General features: G+C 46.6%; 1 protein-coding gene across 10 annotated transcripts in view; it reads right to left on the bottom strand.

The window, feature by feature from the left end:
• ZHX2 (zinc fingers and homeoboxes 2) overlaps positions 1-18,159 on the bottom strand; it is a 196,388-nt gene that overhangs the window by 159,981 nt on the left and 18,248 nt on the right. For 3 of the 10 annotated variants that reach the window (XR_010317826.1, XR_010317825.1, XM_064268026.1), the window contains exon 1: positions 3,721-18,159. This exon is cut by the window's right edge. The exons of 4 other annotated variants lie outside the window; for them this stretch is intronic. The gene's annotated coding sequence lies outside the window, so the exon portion shown is untranslated. The remainder of the gene's footprint in view (positions 1-3,720) is intronic. 3 more of the 10 variants (XM_064268030.1, XM_064268028.1, XM_064268032.1) reach the window with 2 other exon arrangements.

Genomic DNA, 18,159 nt, shown 5'->3' with positions numbered 1-18,159 from the left:
ATTTAATCTCCCTGTGCCTCAGTTTCCTCAGCTGCAAAACGGGGCTGATAACAGCACCCAGCATAAAAGGTGGTTATGGGGATGGAATAAATTAACACATATCATCTCAGGACAAGGCCTGCACATGAAAAACACAATTATTATGACCCTTTGTTGCCAGCCTGGCTTCCCACACTCTTGTGGAGCCTTAAGTCTTAGGCATTAGCACCACGATCTCTCTCCTCATTGCCTGGTACCCACCTGACATGGATTGAATTACGTCCCCCCAAAAATGGGTATATCAATTTGGCTGGGCCATGATTCCCAGTATTGTGTGGTTGTCCTCCATTCTGTGACTGTACTTTTATGATAAAGAGGGTAGGAGTGGGATTCTAACACCCTTACTAAGGTCACATTCCTGATCCAATGTAAAGGGAGTTTCCCTGGGGTGTGACCTGCACCACCTTTTATCCTACAAGAGATAAAAGGAAAGGGAAGCAAGCAGAGAATTGGGGACCTCAATCAAGAAAGAAGCAGTGCCAGTAGCAGAGCACATCCTTTGGCCGGAGAAGCTACTAGTCCAGGGGGACATCGATGAGAAGGCTGACAGAGGGAGAAAGCCTTCCCCTGGAGCTGATGCCCTGAATTTGGACTTTTAGTCTATTTTACTGTGAGGAAATAAAATTCTCTTTGTTAAAGCCATCCACTTGTGGTATTTCTGTTACAGCAGCACTAGATGACTAAGACACCATCGATCAGGGCATCACGCCTGGTTTCCAGAAATCCCTGGTGGATTGGACTTGGGTCAGAGCATTAAAATGTCCACCTAAAGGAAAAGGCTACTTCCAAGTGCCTAACATTTCAATTTGAAGGAACAATTCTGTTTTTCTATTTCCACCCATAACACAGACTATTGTGTTTTTGCTTTTCTTCCCATGCAGGCTGGTAATCCTGAATAATCATCAAAAAGAATTCACTGAGTCAACAAATAGGTAAGATTATTAAAACCCTTAGGACTAAGCCATTGCCTACATTACCAGATGCTTAAAGGGATAATACTTTCAATTACATTATTCGGTAACTATGCTATTTAGGGCCCAAGTGACTTAGCTATCATTTGTGGTGAATAGGTCAGTGGTTCTTCATTCAACTGAAAATGATCTGAGCTCGTCTGCTAGGTGTTAGGCATTGTCCCAGGCTCTGAAGATCCCATCACAACAGCAACAGCAGCAGTTAATATTGCTGAGTAAATTCCAACTCATAGGAACCCTATGTGACAGAGTAATACTGCCTTAAGGGTTTTCTTGGCTGTAATCTTTACAGGAGCAGATCACCAGGTCTTTTCTCCTGCGGAGCCGATGGGTGGGTTTGAACCACTGACTTTTCCATTAGCAGCCAAACACTTAACCAATATGCCACCAGGGCCCCTAGCAGCAGCAATAAACCCAAAACCCACTGCTGTCGAGTTGATTCTGACTCATAACAACCCTATAGGACAGAGTAGAACTGCCCCATAGAGTTTCTACGGAGTGCCTGGTGGATTTGAACTGCCAACCTCTTGGTTAGCAGCTGTAGCTCTTAACCACTACGCCACCAGGGTTTCCAGCAGCAGCAATAGCAACTCCCATATTTCGATTGCCTATTGTGTTGGATATCTTTCCTTTGCTTTCGGGTCACCCTCTCCACCTTTCCCACCCTGCTCTGCGACCCCAGTGGACTGCATCAATGGGCACCCTCACCCCCTGGCCTCCAGGTGAGCTCTACCAGTGGGAAAAACTGGCCTGAGGTCAGAAGGTCAAAGGAGAATGAGGTCAAGGTATTATCCCCCACTCCCTCCTTGCCCATGAGACCCAGAGAAAATTACTTAAATCTTTTCTGTGCTCAGCTTTTCCATCTGCCAAATGGGGTAGGCTGCAACACTTACCCTGTAAATGTAGCTTAAATGAGGCACCGTGTTTACAACAATGCCTGGCCTGAGCAGGCCCACACTAAATGTTAACACTTATTCCTTAGCATAAGCAGCCCTGGTGGCACAATGGTTAAGTGCTCGGCTGCTAACCAAAAGGATGGCTGTTCAAATGCGCCCAGCAGCTCTGTGGAGAAAGGCCTGGAGATTTGCTCCCATAAAGATTACAGCCTAGAAAACACCATGGGGCAATTCTGCTGTGTTACATGGGGTCACTATGAGTTGAAATCAGCTCCATGGCATCGAACAACAAAAGCGTTCCTTATTGTCACGTGGGGCAGCCACCCTCCTAGAGCTACGCCTCCCTTGAGTTCTAGTGACCACTCCTCTTCTTGCCCCTCTGGGACTAGGGAGGTAGAACTTCCAGCTGTTGTGAGCCCAGGCGCGTCCCCACCCCTGCTCATACCTCTCTCAATAGTCCCTTCATTAACTGTCCTCATTATCCATTTGCACCTGCCATGTATTTCCTGCTGGGGTCCTAACTCAGGCACCTGCACATACTGTGTCCTCGGCAGTTTTCCCAAATGCTTATAACACCCCTGTGCGCAGTGGTTAAGAGCTTGGCTGTTAACCAAAAGCTTGGCAGTTTGAACCCACCGGCTGCTCCTTGGAAACCCTATGGGGTTTGTTTTCTTGTTTTTAAGGTAAGCATTACTATACTCATTTTCACAGACAGGAAAACTGGGGCTTCAAAATCCAGCTCCAGCCTCACAATTAGAAGTAGTTAAGGTGAGTTTCCAACTCAGGTCTAGCTTTTACACCCAGGCCTGGCTTTAATGCCCAATGAAAAAGACACAAAAGCCTGCCTTCCCCAAAGCTTACAGGTGGGTAAAGAAGTGATTACAAACTTGTGTGATGATGACTCTGATAAGAATAAGAACGGGGCGGGGGGGGCTTCACAGAGGCCAAGAGCACCAAGGGAGTAGGGGTGGGGATGGTGGCCAGGGATGGCTTCCTGGAGGAGGTGATTACTGACTCATGAATAAACCAAAATCAAACCTGTTGCCCTAGAGTTGATTTCAACTCACAGCGACCCTATAAGGCAGAGTAGAACTGCCCCATAGGGTTTCCAAGGACAGCCTGGTGGATTTGAACTGCCGACTGACCTTTTGGTTAGCAGCCCAGCACTTAACCACTATGCCACCAAGTAGGGAGTTATCCTGGCAACAAGGAAGAGGGACTAGAATGTGCTAAGGTCCAGAATGGGGAGAGAAAGAGAAAAGGAGTTATTTTAGGAGCTAGAAGCCATTCAGAAATCTCGGAGCAGAGATCTGACGGGGGTGGTGTACGACAAGCCATGAGGCTGTGTCATAGATTGAAACGTGTACCCTCAAAATATGTGTCAACTTGGTTAGGCCAGGATTCCCAGTATTATGTGTTGTCCTTCATTTTGTGATTGTAATTTTATGTTACAGAGGACTAAGGTGGGACATAACACCCTTGCTCAGGTCACATCCCTGATCCAATGTAAAGAGAGTTTCCCTGGGGATTGGCCTGTACCACCTTTTATCTTACAAGAGATAAAAGGAAAGGGAAGTGAGCAGAGAGGGGGGACCTCATGCCGCCAAGAAAGCAGTGCTGGGAGCAGAGCATGTCCTTTGGACCTGGGTTTCCTGTGCAGAGAAACTCCTAGTCTAGGGGAAGACTGATAACAAGGACCTTCCTCCAGAGCTGACAGAGAGAGAAAGCCTTCCCCTGGAGCTGACACTCTGAATTTAGACTTCTAGCCTACTAGACTGTGAGAGAATAAACTTCTGTTTGTTAAAGCCATCTACCTGTTGTATTTCTGTTACAGCAGCAGTAGATGACTAAGACAGGCTGGGTCCCGATCTTGGAGAGCCGTGAATCCTGTACCAAGGAGTTGGGACTTAGACGTTCTGATGCGGATGTCTGACGAGGGATGATGCTTATACAGGGTGATCCATTCATGACCTCAGCTCCTTAAAGACAGAGAGTCTTACTTTCTATTTCAAACCTTCAAACTAGCATACAGCATTATATACAATAGGTGCTCAATAAATGGGACTGAAAATTAAAGAATTATAGTTGAGAGGGGTTCCTTTGTGTTGGGCATAGATGCTGTTGGCACCCGCTCATGCCTCCCTGCCCTTCCCGCTACACAGCACGTCACTGCTAACCACAGGCACCTGTGTGTCCTTGCCTGGGGGCTCTCTCTGGTTTCCGATGCCCACTGTACTCCCTGGTGGTAGGCCTGAAGTGCAGGGGAATTATGCCTCCTCTGGCAGCAGCCCACAGCCAGTGATTGATGGGAGCTGGTGAGTAAGTACCACGTCTCTCTCAACACGCAAACGGGATAACTCTGAGAGGCATGCACTCTGCACTGCTGCCCAGAGCCCCCAGTGCGATTATACTCCTGCTGCCCACAGTGGGAACTTGCTTGATACGGGTAATGCACCATTTACTGGTGCCTTCTCTTCCTTGAGGAACCCTGGTGGCACAATGGTTAAGAGTTTGGCTGCTAATCAAAACAGTCAGCAGTTTGAATCCACCAGCCGCTCCTTGGAAACCCTATGGGGGCGGTTCTACTCCATCCTACAGGGTTGCTATGAGTCGGAATTGCTCAACAGCTGCTAACCGAAAGGTTGACTGTTTGAACCCACCAGCTGTTACACAGGAGAAAGATGTGGCAGTCTGCTTTTGTAAGGTTTACAGCCTTGGAAACTCTATGGGGCAGCTCTGCTCTGTCCTGTAGGGTAGCTATTAGTTGGAATTGACTCGACGGCAAGAGGTTTGGTCAGGCTGCGTCTGTTCCCTGAAGAAGCCTTGGTGACACAGTGGTTAAGAGCTCGGTTGCTAACTGAAAGGTCAGCTGTTTGAACACACCAGCCTTGGAGACCCTATGGGGCAGCTCCATTCTGTCCTATAGGGTCGCTATGAGCTAGAATCTACTTGATGGCAACAGATTTGGTTTTGGTTTCTCCTCCCTGTTGCATTCCCTGGCTCCCCTACCAGTGCTTCTTTCATGCCCCAAATAACCTATTCACGTTGGAATCTTTGTCTTGGGTCTGCTTCTGGGAAACCCAAACTAAGACAATCCGATTTCTGGTTTTATAGGATGAAAGAGAGAGAAGGGCCTTCATCGGAAACCTTCAAGGGGCAGGAAACCCATGGAGGGTAATCGTCTACATTTGGTTAATGGCAGCAGGGGTATTCAGGACCCACTTCTCTGGCCCTCGGTCCTCCGTGTGCGTAAGGCAGGCCGGGCTGCGTGTGCACAAGGAAATCCGGAGCCCTCTGTTCTAGGACAGAGCGTCATGAGGTAGAAAGATACCGGGCTTTCCAGAGAGACCTGGGTTTGAATCCAGCCTGTGCTACATATTGGTGGGTGACTTCAGGGGAGTTCTTTAACCTCCCAGAGCCTCAGTTTCCTTAGTGGAAAACCCAAGCCTCACCTACTCCACAGGGTAGTGAGGAGAGTCAAGTATGAAAATGTAAATAAAATGCTTTACACAGAGAAGCTGGAGGGTCTTTTTAAGAACTACTTAATCTATCTTCCAGCTGCTTTCTAGACACCAGCCAGTCTAGCAATTATCGCATTATAAGGACAGCCCTGTGTATTTGCATATTTGCCTCCCAGGAGACAGAGGCTGCTAGAAAACAAGGGTCAAGTTTTACTCATCTACATCTCCAGAATTTCTCACCCCATCTGACATGTCTGAAAAATAAACTGTTGCCCTCGAGTTGATTCCGATTCATAATGACCCTACAGGATGGGGTAGAACTGCTCCATAGGGTTTCCAAGGCTGTAATGTTTATGGAAGCAGATTGCCACATCTTCCTCCTGCAGAGCAGCTGGTGGGTTCGAACCAGCAGCCAAGGGCTCCTTATCTTGACACAAGGCAAGCACTTAATGAATGGTTTGTTGAATTAAAGAATCCCTACCAAAAACATCTACCTGTGATGATGGGTTTCCTGGGGCATTTGTTCACTCAGTAAATCTTCACTGTGTTCCTACTATACGCCGGGCACTATTCTGTTTACTGACGAACACAACTGTGTACAAGGCCTCAGTTGGCTTACCCTTCAGGGGGTAGAGAGCAGGAGTCCTCAACCCAGGCTGTCTAGAACAACCTGGGAAGCTTTTAAAAAGTTCAGGTACTCAGACCCCATCTCAGAAATGCTGATTTAATTACTGAGGTGGGGCCAGGCATTGGGACTTCTTAAAATAATTTTTATCGTGCTTTAAATGAAAGTTTACAAATCAAGTCAGTCTCTCACACAAAAACTTATATGCACCTTACTACATACTCCCAGTTACACTCCCCGCAGTGAGACAGCCCGCTCCCTCCCTCCACTCTCTCTTTTTGTGTCCATTTTGCCAGCTTCTAACCCCCTCTACCCTCCCATCTGCCCTCCAGGCAGGAGATGCCAACATAGTCTCAAGTGTCCACCAGATCCAAGAAGCTCACTCCTCACCAGTATCCCTTACCAACCCATCGTCCAGTCCAATCCCTGTCTGAAGAGTTGGCTTCGGAAATGGTTCCTGTCCTGGGCCAACAGAAGGTTTGGGGGCCGGGACCACTGGGGTCCTTCTAGTCTCAGTCAGACCATTAAGTCTGGTCTTTTTATGAGAATTTGGGGTCTGCAGCCCACTGCTCTCCTGCTCCCTCAGGGGTTCTCTGTTGTGTTCTAGGCACTGGGACTTTAAAAGCTTCTCAAGTGACTGTGCTGCCAGGGCTGAGAAGCACTGACCAAGGGAAAAAACAAGATCATTTTGAGAGTGAAGAGAGCTGTGAAGAAAACAAAATAGGGGAAGTGATTTAGCCCAGAGGTTCTCAACGGGACGGGGAGGGGGGAGGATAAGATGATTTTCCGCCCTACAGGACACCTGGCAACGTCTGGAGACATTGGGGAGTCCCTGAGTGGTGCCAACAGTTAATGCACTTGGCTGCTAACCGAAAGGTTGGTGGTTTGAGTCCACCCAGAGGCACCTCAGAAGAAGGGCCTGGTGATCTACTTCTGAAAAATCAGCCATTGAAAATCCTGTGGGGCACAGTTCTACTCTGATACACATGGGGCTGCTATAAGTTGTTTTTTCTTTTGACAAGGGGTTCGGGGGAGCACTGGACACAACAAAGACTGCTCTGGCTGCTGCTGAGAAACCCTGGTCTTGAGATGAGCAAGAGCCCTGAACCTGAGGAGGGACTGGGGCCGCCATCACTGTCTCTAACAAAAAGACACCAGATGCTTAAACCGAAAAGTCGGGTTCAGACCACCTACCGACCTAAGTGACGCTTGCATCGCATCTTTGCTCCTGGTGTCATTTTCGGGTTGTTTGTTAGGGGTAGGATGGGGGCCGGGAGGGGAAATCTGGTTCACTTTGCTTGGCGGCTTTCACTTTCCAGTCCCCACGTCCCAGAGTCTCCGCCCCCTTCCCAGGCTCAGAACAGGGAAGGGGGAAGGACAGGGTGTTCCAGTCCTGACTGAGCTCTCTGAAGTTCCCAGCACCACTTCCAGGCTCACTTCCATCTCTTTTCCAAAAGCATCTCCTGCTGCCACCTCTGGTCCCAAGATCTCTAACTGGGGTAGGGGAGAAGGAGGGAACAACCTGCCAGCCTCCTCCAGCCCTGGAAAAAGTGATTTTCCAAGAGAAACAGCGATCCACAGAGCAGTGAATAAACACTGCATTCCAGAGGAGAAGGGGTGGAGGGCAACCCTAGAGTTCTGTCCCCTCGCCGAGGTGACCCATTAGCTTCTCCAGCCAGGCCCACGGAGCAGAACCTGCCAGCTCTCCCTGGCCTGCCATCCTTTCTCTTTCCCCTTCTCGCTTCCTTGTAAATGAGCCGCAGGCCCACTGTGCTGGGATCCGCTCCCTTGGACAGGCAGCCCTTTGACCCTGCTGGAGCGGTGCACAGCGACCTGTTTGCTCAACAAGGTCACAACTGTTCTGTGCGGCGATTTCGGTGGAAAGTCAAGTCCTTTTGCACAAGACTTCCAGAATGTTCTGAATCAACAGGGCGCTCCGAGGGAGCCAGGGCGCTGGCAGGCCTCTGGCAGATAGTCCTTACCTGCAGAAGTCCTGCCATCCTGGGGTGAGCACAGCGAACCCCATGACAGACAGAGAGGAACTAAGTGGCCGGGGGACACAGACCACCTCCACTTTTTAAGCAAGGAAACAGAGGCCCAGAGAGAGCACCAATATCCCACTCAAAGTCAGCAGGAAGTGGTGGCTGAACTGGGTGACCCCAGGCCTTCTGACCCCTGCCTGTGTATGAAATATCTTTCAGGCCACATACTTATACCAGAAGAGCAGAAAGTTCTACATTGGCTTATCCAAACAGAAAGAGAGAGATGGCGTAGAATGTAGCCCTCTTCTCCCAATGCGCATTCGGGGTAGGTGGCAGGGAGAACTACTAAACATCTCTGCTTCCTTCCTGTCTCCACTTCTCTTCTAAAACAAAAACATTCCTTTTGTGTTCCCAGCAACCCTGTGTCAAATTCTGTTCATATGGAATGTTTTCAAGTCCTGACGTATGAAACCCCATTTGGCAAAAAAGGTCATTACGAGAAATTGGCAAGAAAATGTTTACTTTAGTAATCACCTTATTAAAAACGACAATCTGCCCAAAATGCCCCAAGAATTTTACTACAGGTACTCAATAATTAATAAAGTCGGTAAAACCAGTTGCCAATGAGTTGATTCCAACTCATGGGGACCCCATGTATGTCAGAATGGAACTGTGGTCCATAGGGTTTTCAATGGCTGCTTTTCCAGAAGTGGGTTTCCAGGCTTTTCTTTTGAGGCGACTCTGGGTAGACTGGAACCTCCAACCTTTCAGATGGTGGCAGAGGCGTTAACCATTTGCACCACGCAGGGACGCCAATAAAGTAGGTAATTAGCAATAAATAGCCTCTTTCTGCAAACCGAGAATTAAGACTTCTTTCATGGGTTGTTATTTTAAACTAACCACCAAACACTATAAAAACATGTAGCCTTTTCATTTACTAAAAGCCTTGACTACAGAGTTTAATATCTGTAACTTGGAACTTAACAAAACAAAGCATCAGCTTCAGTGTGCTATGGTTAAAGTTGTATACAAACACCTAATCACCATCAAACAAAAGACTCAGAAATACTAAACTTTTCAGCTGGGCCGTGTGTGTGCGCACCTGTGTTCACATACCGTAACTTCCAGTTGTAGGTGTTTGTTTTGTTTTTATAACTCTTTCAAGCAAGTCCCCCACGTTTTTGAAAGATGAAAAAAAAAGTTCTTTATTTTTTAGCTCCTGCAATTTAATAAATTCTCATCCTTCCCCCATCCCTCCATCCCTCCCTGTCTTTCTCTCTCCCTCCCCTTCCCCTCTTGGGAAAAGATTTGGTTCTCAGGTAACCACTAGCTAGTCTCATGATTAACTCAAGCACTCACTGTTAACCTGCACTTAGGGTTACAGATAGCACACGGTGTCAAATTACCAAGGTGTCAAGTCTCCGACAGCTTTCATCCCGAATAAGGGTCATTGTGGATCCATTGGTGCTGCCTGCCTCAGAAATTCCATGGGCAGGTATTGCGCACCTACTATGCACACGGGTAGTTTCTACAGCATGCGGTCTCTGCTATGTTGTTCAGCACAGACACAGAGCTTTGAGGGAAGCCAGAGTCCCTGACAGCTTTTTACAGATGCCAACGGTTTTAGGCACCAACTTCCTTGGGGGCCTAGCAGAGCAGAAAGGCCGGGGGCTGCCAAGATGCTGGCGACACCTACCCTGGGAACCAGGGCAGGGGAAGAGGGCGAGATGGGATGGGAGGCTGGGATAAAAGGGTCATGATGGTGAGTAGTGTCTGCTGTCCTCGAGGCCACCTGAATTGCAGGTGTATCAGATGAGCTGGGAGGAACCAACAGCATTTTTTTTTTTCTCAAAAGTACATGCAAGTACCTGTTACTCCTGCAAATTAAAGGTGGAGGGTTGGGGACAAATGGGTAACAGGCTCGGCTGTGAACTGAAAGGTTGGAGAGGTTGGAGTCCACCTGGAAATGCCTCAGAAGAAAGGCCTAGTGACCTACCTCTGAAAAATCAGCCACTGAGAACCCGAGGGATCACGGTTCTACCATGACCCACATGAGGTTACCATGAGTTGGAGTCAACTCACTGGCATCTGGTTGAAGGACTACAACCAAGTCCTCTACTCCACTGAGACAATCAAGTCACAATATTATTTTCTAGGGACCAAATGCCGAAATTTAAGTCATGAGCTATAAAGGGTGAAGTTCACCAAAACAGTAGTTAATAGACTTACTTCCTCAGATTTATATCCCCCCAAAATGCCTGAAATGATTAGCTCTGTCAAAATTCCAATACTAAGAAACAAGCAAAATAACGACAAAGCCACCAGAGTCAAATGAAAAGACATACTGTCAAAGGTGTAAAGGATTATGAGTGGTAAAATATTATATCCTCGATTCTTTAATGCAGCTCTGGTGGCTCAGTGGTTAAGAGCCTGGGTGCTAACCGAAAGGTCAGCAGTTCAAATTCACCAGCCACTCCCTGGAAACCCTATGGGGTAGTTCTACTCTATCCTATAGGGTGGCTATGAGTTGGAACGACTTGATGGCAATGAGTTTGTTTTGTTTTTTTGTCTCTTTATTGTAAGTCTAGGGGAGGGAATAGTACTGTTTCTATCATTGATATCACTTATTCTGGATTTAGCATTAAAATGGGAACATCTTAAAGTAGCAGAGGGAACCTCAGTTTCCTCTCCTGTAAAGCCCAAGGGGTTGGACTAGATGATCTCAGACATTGGCTTTAACATTCATTGACTGACCATTCACCACAGGAAAGAGCAAAGTTGGTAACCAACAAACGCTCGGCTGGGGAATCACAGGATCTGTCGGTTAAGGAGGGTCTTTACTTTCTGAGCAGAGTCCATCTGCCACACGCAGTGTTTCCAGAGCCAAACTCAAACACATGACATCCCTGGGCTAGGTGTTGGGATTGAGGTTCTTCTTAAGTTACCTTTCAAGGATATTTTAAAAATATCTAGAAACGTCCATGAAGAAATAAACAAGTCCAGACTGAGGGTAGTATCTCACTCACCACTGTAGTATCCCTGGTTTTTAACACAGTGTCTGACACACAGTAGGTATTCGAGTATTTCTTGTACGAATAAATAAAATGTCCAGCATCCGTAACACTTCTAAAGCACACGGAATGTACAGGCCGAGTTGAATACACAAAAAGCTTTCAACTAGAACTGGCAGGTAACCCCTGACCATTTCTGCATCCCTCCACATACTGCCAACCTCGCAGAGAGCACTGGTTTAAGAATCAGCTGGACCTGATGGAGTCCTTGGGTAGTGCAAATGGTTAATGCGCTTGGCTGCTAACTGAAATGTTGGGGGTTCGAATTCACCCAGAGGTGCCACAGAAGAAAGGCCTCGCAATCAACTTCCAAAAATCAGCCATTGAAAACCCTATGGAGCACAGTTCTACTCTAACACACATACGGTTCCCATGAGTCAGAATCTACTTGACGGTAACTGTTTTTTGTTTTTTTTTTTCTGGAAAGTAATGGTAACAACCTGGTAGGCAGCAGGCAAAGGAAGTTAATGCCTGTGTGGTGCTGAGAATCGGCTGCTCGCTCTGTTAGCCATTAGCGTTACTATTGTTGTGCTCACACATCATTAGCGCCTGGCAATAACTAGGGGCTTGTTAAATGCTAATTTTCTTTATGCCAGACTGGATGCTCAATGCAAAACCAAACTGTAATGGTATTCTACAAGATGTAAGAAAGGTAAATACGCTGTGGATTGTTTTTAAGTGTTGGGTGGACTTTCAGATCATCAGGACCGCCCCTCTGCATAACATTAGGAGGGACAATTGAGGGCTGTACTTAGAGCCAAAAAATTTAACTACAGACCTGTGTGCTAAGATGCCTTTTTCCTGCCAAGCGTTCAAAGCCCCCTTTCCCTCCTATTCATTTCATCTCTGCAAATGAGGTAAAGGCTCGCATGGGTGGTCCCACCATGTGCAGATGGGAGAAGCCACAGCCTTGGGTCTCCCGACTCAATCCAGATAGAAGATTCGGCCCATTGCATTGACCGTTGCTGGTCAATGCACTCAGCCTTTCTTCTTGAATGTTCAGCATTTGTTTCTAAATTTCCTACAGCTCTTACATGTTTCTAGCCCACTTCATAATTGGGGGAACAATGAGGCCATCAAAGATCACTGGTCATTTCAGAGCCAAAGGGAGTGTTCTGGGTTCCCTGAAACCCAGATTAAAGACCCCAGCTTCCAGGGTTGAGTTGCTGATCAACTTTTCCAGGATGTTGCCGAGTGCGTGGGTTAAGGAAAGCGAGCATGGCTGGTTGGCTAATTTCCACCCAAAAGCAGCTTATAGGTCTCTAGAGAAAATAATTGTCAGCTCTTTTTCAAAATCTTCCGAATCTTGACTGAGGACATTTCAGAGGGTAAGACAGTGTATGTTTGCTGGTGGGAGGTCTGGATACAGCTGAATTACTCTGAATCTGAAGGGGAGGTCCTTCCCAGGCCAGCTGGGTGGCATTTCTGTTGGGTCTGCTCTCTTAATTGTTGTCTGTTATTAGCTGACATCGAGTTGACTCTGACTCATAGAGACACCATGTACAACACAACGAAATGCTGTCGGGTTCCGCACCACCCCCATAGTCTCTGGCATGTTTGAGTCCATTGTTGTAGCTGTTGTGTATTTTGGGTATCTGCCAACCTAGGGGGCTGGCCTTCCAGCACTTTCTCGGACAGTGTTCTGTTTTGATCCATAAGGTCTCCACTGGCTGATTTTGGGAAGTATATCACCAGGCCTTTCTTCCTAGTCTCTGTCTGGAAAGCTCCACTGAAACCAATCCACCATGGATGACCCTGCTGGTATTTGAATTACCCATGACATAGCTTCCAGCATCACAGCAACATGCAAGCAGCCACAGTACAACAAACTGATGGACAGGTGGTGGCCTCTCTCCAATACCATCTTCTTTTTACTTTAAAAATAAACATTTTACCATAAACTCAATTAAAACCTTAAATGTGGAGCCCAGTTTGGCTCTTGTTATTTCTTTTACATTTGTAAAGGGCTTTGTGTTTTAAAAGCTGTTTTTATGTGCCATTCTACTTAATCTTCAAAATGTTCCTTTCATATGAGTAAAAGGGGTCCCATTTTACAAGCGAGGGCACTGAGGTTCAGGGCAGATGCATAACTTTGTGAGATCACATGGCAGGTAGGAAATGATACCAAATTGTAGGATCTGGGAACTTGAAGGGATGTAACAGTCAAACAGTCCAGAATTAAAAACCCAAATACCAATAGAGTCAGGGCAGGCAGTAGAAGGAGGGAATGGGGCAGACTGAGGAAGCACAGAAAGTGGCTGGGACTGTGGGAACAGGGACTTGCAGACCTGTGGCTGCTGCCAACCCAGCTAACAGCTGCCACACACAAACGCGTTAAAAAGCCTGCCGGATCTTAAATTTTCTAGACGCTCTTGAGATCCATATTTTATATGAAATCTTCCGATTTTTAAGTGTAGTCTTGATTAAAAACAGCAACAATACTGTGTAAGCCTAGACCAAAAAAAAAAAAAAAAAAAAAATCCACATCCTTGGATCTCCTTCTTGTCCTAGGCCACACGTTTTCCACCTCTGATTTGATACAAAGCTTTTAAAACTGAGTCAATCACTTCCCTCCCCACCCCACCCCTGCTTCCTCTGTCTATTCTTGGTGTTTCCCCACCAGATATGAAGATTTTGTTGTTTTATTTTCTGTAGTTAGTTTTCTAGGAAAACATATTCAATATCCTTTCTTACATTACACATGTCGACGGCTTCCCCTCTCCCTGGGATAAGATGGTTTAGTCCAGAGTTTGGCAAATGATGGCCTATGGGCTAAATCTGATCTGCTACCTGCTTTTGTAAATAAAGTTTTATTGGAACACAGCCATGCACATTCACTTACATATTGTCTACAGCTGCTCTTGTGCTACAATGGCAGAGTAATTCTTAGTTGTGACAGAGGCTGTATGGCCTGCAGAGCCTAAAATATCTACTATCTAGCCCTCTACAACAGTTAACCACTCAGCTACTAACCAAAAGGTTCAAACCCAGTGGCTCCACAGAAGAAAAGATCAAGCAACCTGCTCGCGTAAAGATTACAGCCTAGAAAACCCTGCCGGACATTCTATTATGTCCCATGAGGTCACTATGAGTTGAAAGTCAACTTGACGGCACCTAACAACAACAACCCTTTACAGAGAAAGTCTGTTAATCCCTAGTCTAGTCTAACGTTCTTCAAACTTTTTAAAAAATATAACTTCCGGTGAGAAATACATTGTATATCACAATCTAATATGCACACATACACAAACACAACTGAAAGTTTCCTGAAGAACAGTCTTATCCTGACTGCTTCATCTGCGCTCTGATATGTTCTGTTATGTTCCATTCTATTCTGTACATTAAACAACACTGGTTTGACACACTAAAATGATTTTACAACCTACAATGGTTCGAGATCTGCAGTTTTGTGGGGGTGGGGGAGGGAACTGGCTTAGTCAGTCCAACCATCTCATTGTATAGATAAAGAAACTAAAGCTCACAGAGGTTAAGTGACTTCCCCAAGGTCGTGCAGCTGATGGAACACATGGTTGGAATTAGAATTCAAGCCTCTACCCTTTCTGCCTCTCAGGTCCCATAAGAACTGAGTAAGAGGCTTGGTGGCCCACAAACCAGGAGCAGAAGATCTGACCAGAGTAACACGTGATTAAGATCTGGTCTCAAACCCTGCTGCCTTCTCCTGTGCCTCAGAAAGGAGCACAGGGTGGAGGTGAGTTGGGGCACCAGCACAGGGAAAGAGTTGTAGCTCAGGGGAAGGGTGAACAGCTTGGTGACATTGGATCTGGTTTGCTCAGCTGACAAGGCCATGGCAGTAATGGGACCAAAGGCCTGGAGTCCCTCTCTTAGCAGATCAGCAGGGCGGCTCCCTAACCCAGCAAGTTATCTTGCAAAAACCTCCTCCGTCCACAAAAAGACCAATGCGGGAAGCTGAATAGATGCACACCAACCCCACCGCTCCAAACCAACTCAAAGCATAGGGACACCCCTGAGGACAGGTAGGGTTTGTATGAGCCATCACCACAGGTACCACGGCCAGTCAGTGGTCAGCCCAACAGATATGAGTGGTGAACTCTGGAATGACATATTTAATTCGTCCTCATATCTCTCATGGGGTCTAGGGTGGGACATCCAGACAAGGAGCTCAGTAAGTGTGTACTGACCAGCTCTAGGTTAAGTGTCAAGAAGCTTCCATTCAGGTCTGGCCACTGATACTTTTTCTGGCTCTTATTCCTGCTTCAAGGGCCATGTCCTCATTCTGGAAGAGCAAGAGCATGTTGGAGCTGGTTACTTCACTGAACAGAGAAGAAAAGCAAAGCCAAGAGAAGTAGGGATGAGTCCAGGGCTCAGCTGGGCAGAAACATGTACTATCCACCAAACTCTCATGTGCTCCCCCATGTTTCCCAGGCCCCTTGCAGTGAGGCAGAGCCATATGGCTGGTTCTGACCAACGGGCTGGGAGATGAAGCGACACATTTAAAGTGTGTGTATGTGTCCCTTTAATTTCCTTTCCTCTGCCCCAGCAACCTGAAAGCCAATGGTTTCAGATCATATAGCTACAAAATTCAGGCAGCCTGGATCCCTTAGTCACAGCTTGGAGTAAAGCTATCTTGGAGAGCTGTTACCCTTCAGTGGACTCTTATGAGAGTAAGAAATAAACCTTGCTTTGTTTATGTTAGGATATTGGGGTTTACTTGTCACTGCATCATATCCTAGCCTAACCTGAGGTTAAGGTTGTGTGTCAATTTGGCAGGACCATGATTCTCAGTGGTTTGGCAGTTATGTACTGATGTAGTTTGGCAGTTATGTAATAATGTAGTTATCCTCCATTTTGTGATATAATGTAATCATCTCCATGATGTGATCTGATGTGATCAGCCAATCAGTTGTAAGGGAAGTTTTCTTGGAGGTGTAGCCTTCATCCATTATATACGGACATTGTGGCAAACTCACTGGTTTTTGCTCGCTCTGGATCCTGCATCTCTCTCATCATCACCTGACCTTTGGCTCTTGGGACTTGAGCAGCTGCCTGCCAAGTTACCTGCTGACTGTGGATTTGTCAGCCTCTGCAGCCCATGAGCCAGTAGCCTGCTGTCTTATCTGTCGATCTTGGGTTTATCAGCCCTTGGAGCTCCGTGAGTCAGAAGAAACCTCCAGCCTGACGCCTGACCCATGGACCCGGGACTTCCAACCTCTACAATCGCATAAGCCATTTCCTTGATAAAAATCTCTCTCTTTCTCCCTGTATATATATGTACACTTCACTGGTTTTGCTTTTCTAAAGAACCCATCCTGAGACACCTGACTACTCATATATCATCATCCAGTACCTGTCCTAGAGATTTCACGCACCTTTGTCATAGAATGGTCATTTATTCTCTATTACTTAAACACACACGCACTCTACTATATTGAAATCCCAATAAGGCCATTTTTCCTGTTACACAAAAGAGCCCAGTAAAGTTATTTAAATTTAGTGAACCTGGCCGCCTCCCTGTTGACAGGTTGGTTTTTATTTTTTTCCTTCCCCAGAGGAAAAAATTGGTGATAAAACTGCAAGAAGACAAGTATCTTGAGGATGAGAAGTGCATTTGTGCCAAGAAGCACCTTCTAATGGAATGGAAAAAGATGCCCCTGTTACTAATTCTACTCGTGTGGTCTTTCACAAACAAAATCTGAAACTCTGGAAGGGTAGACAGGGCCAGTGTATCTGTATCTAAGTTGCTAAGCCACTTAACACAAAATCTTCATTAAAAAAAAAAAAAGCCACTTAACACAAAATCTTCATACTCTTTACCTAATGGTCTAGCAACATGGTATGGCAAACACATGGGCTGAGACCAGGCTTTAAATCCCAGTTTTGCAATATACCGTGTAACTCGGGCAAATTAACTTCCTGGGACCTCGATTTGCTCATGTGTCAAATGGGCATAAAAGTTTCTATTAAGTGGGGTTGTTGGGAGAAATAAAGAAGACAAGGTACCATATATAACATAAACTTGGTTCAATGGATGGCATATACAAGGCATTCAATAAGTTTGTTTCTTCCTCCATGCCACCTTAAAGTAGAATTTGTTCTTATGTTCAAACTCTGACAAAGAAAGCTTAATACTGGAAGCAGTAGAAAGATTCCCTGGGATATTGCTCTACGGGCCACAAGGCCACTGGCACAGGAAGATGGAGAAGGTTTTCCAGAGAAGACACAAGAAGTAAAACCAAGACAATAGCATGAAGTGGATCCAGGTTGCACACAGAGGCCTGATCTCCAGACCAGGCATTGGGGCTGAGCCAGGGAGGCGGACAGGTTGTCAGAAGTTGGCCAAGAGGCCCTGAACCTGTGACACTGCCTGCCTGGGACAGAAGCTGACTTAACTGCTTCCTGTTATGAAATTGTCCAGAGACCAGTTCTTTCCAGCGGTGGCAAGGACCTGCCACCAGGGGCAGTAGTGAGCAGCAACTCATTCCATTTTGGAAGTACTAACCTGGGAGAGAAGCCCTAGTGGTGTAGTGGTTAAGAGCTCCCGCTGCTAACCAAAGGGTTGGCAGTTCGAATTTACCAGGTGCTCCTAGGAACCCTGTGGGGCAATTCCACTCTGTCCTGCCCATATTGCCCCATTGCCATTGAGTCAATTCTGACTCATTGCGACTCTATAGGACAGACTGGAACTGCCCCATAGGGTTTCCAAGAAGTGCCTGGTGGATTCAAACTGCACATGAATGAGAGAGAAGAGAGGATGGATGGTACATGTGGGGTTCAGGGGACAGTCCTGTTCAACTGGTGTGGCGTACATGGCAGAGGCGGAAGTGATTCCAGCAAAATATGCCTGGTAGGTAGAGGCCAGCCCTCAAGGAACTGCCACACCAGGCTAGGAATTTGGACTTAATCCTGTAGGTCAGAAGTCTGCAGAGTGGACTGGAAGTCCAACCAAAATAGTTTGTTTTTTGTTTGAATGCCTTTAGACTGGACCTATGCCTTTTACTCTGACCCAGTGCCTGCCTTTTTGTGCTGACCTCTACCTGGCCCACTTCACTCTTCTGTGCTACCTGCAAGGTCCCTGAAAGCATTTGGGTTCATGACCCTGGGCCGCCCGTGATCACAAAAGGTCTTCAGGAGGTGA

Source organism: Loxodonta africana, chromosome 14, assembly GCF_030014295.1.
Source record: "Loxodonta africana isolate mLoxAfr1 chromosome 14, mLoxAfr1.hap2, whole genome shotgun sequence".
Taxonomy (NCBI): domain Eukaryota; kingdom Metazoa; phylum Chordata; class Mammalia; order Proboscidea; family Elephantidae; genus Loxodonta; species Loxodonta africana.
This window is presented reverse-complemented; position numbering and strand designations above follow the sequence as displayed.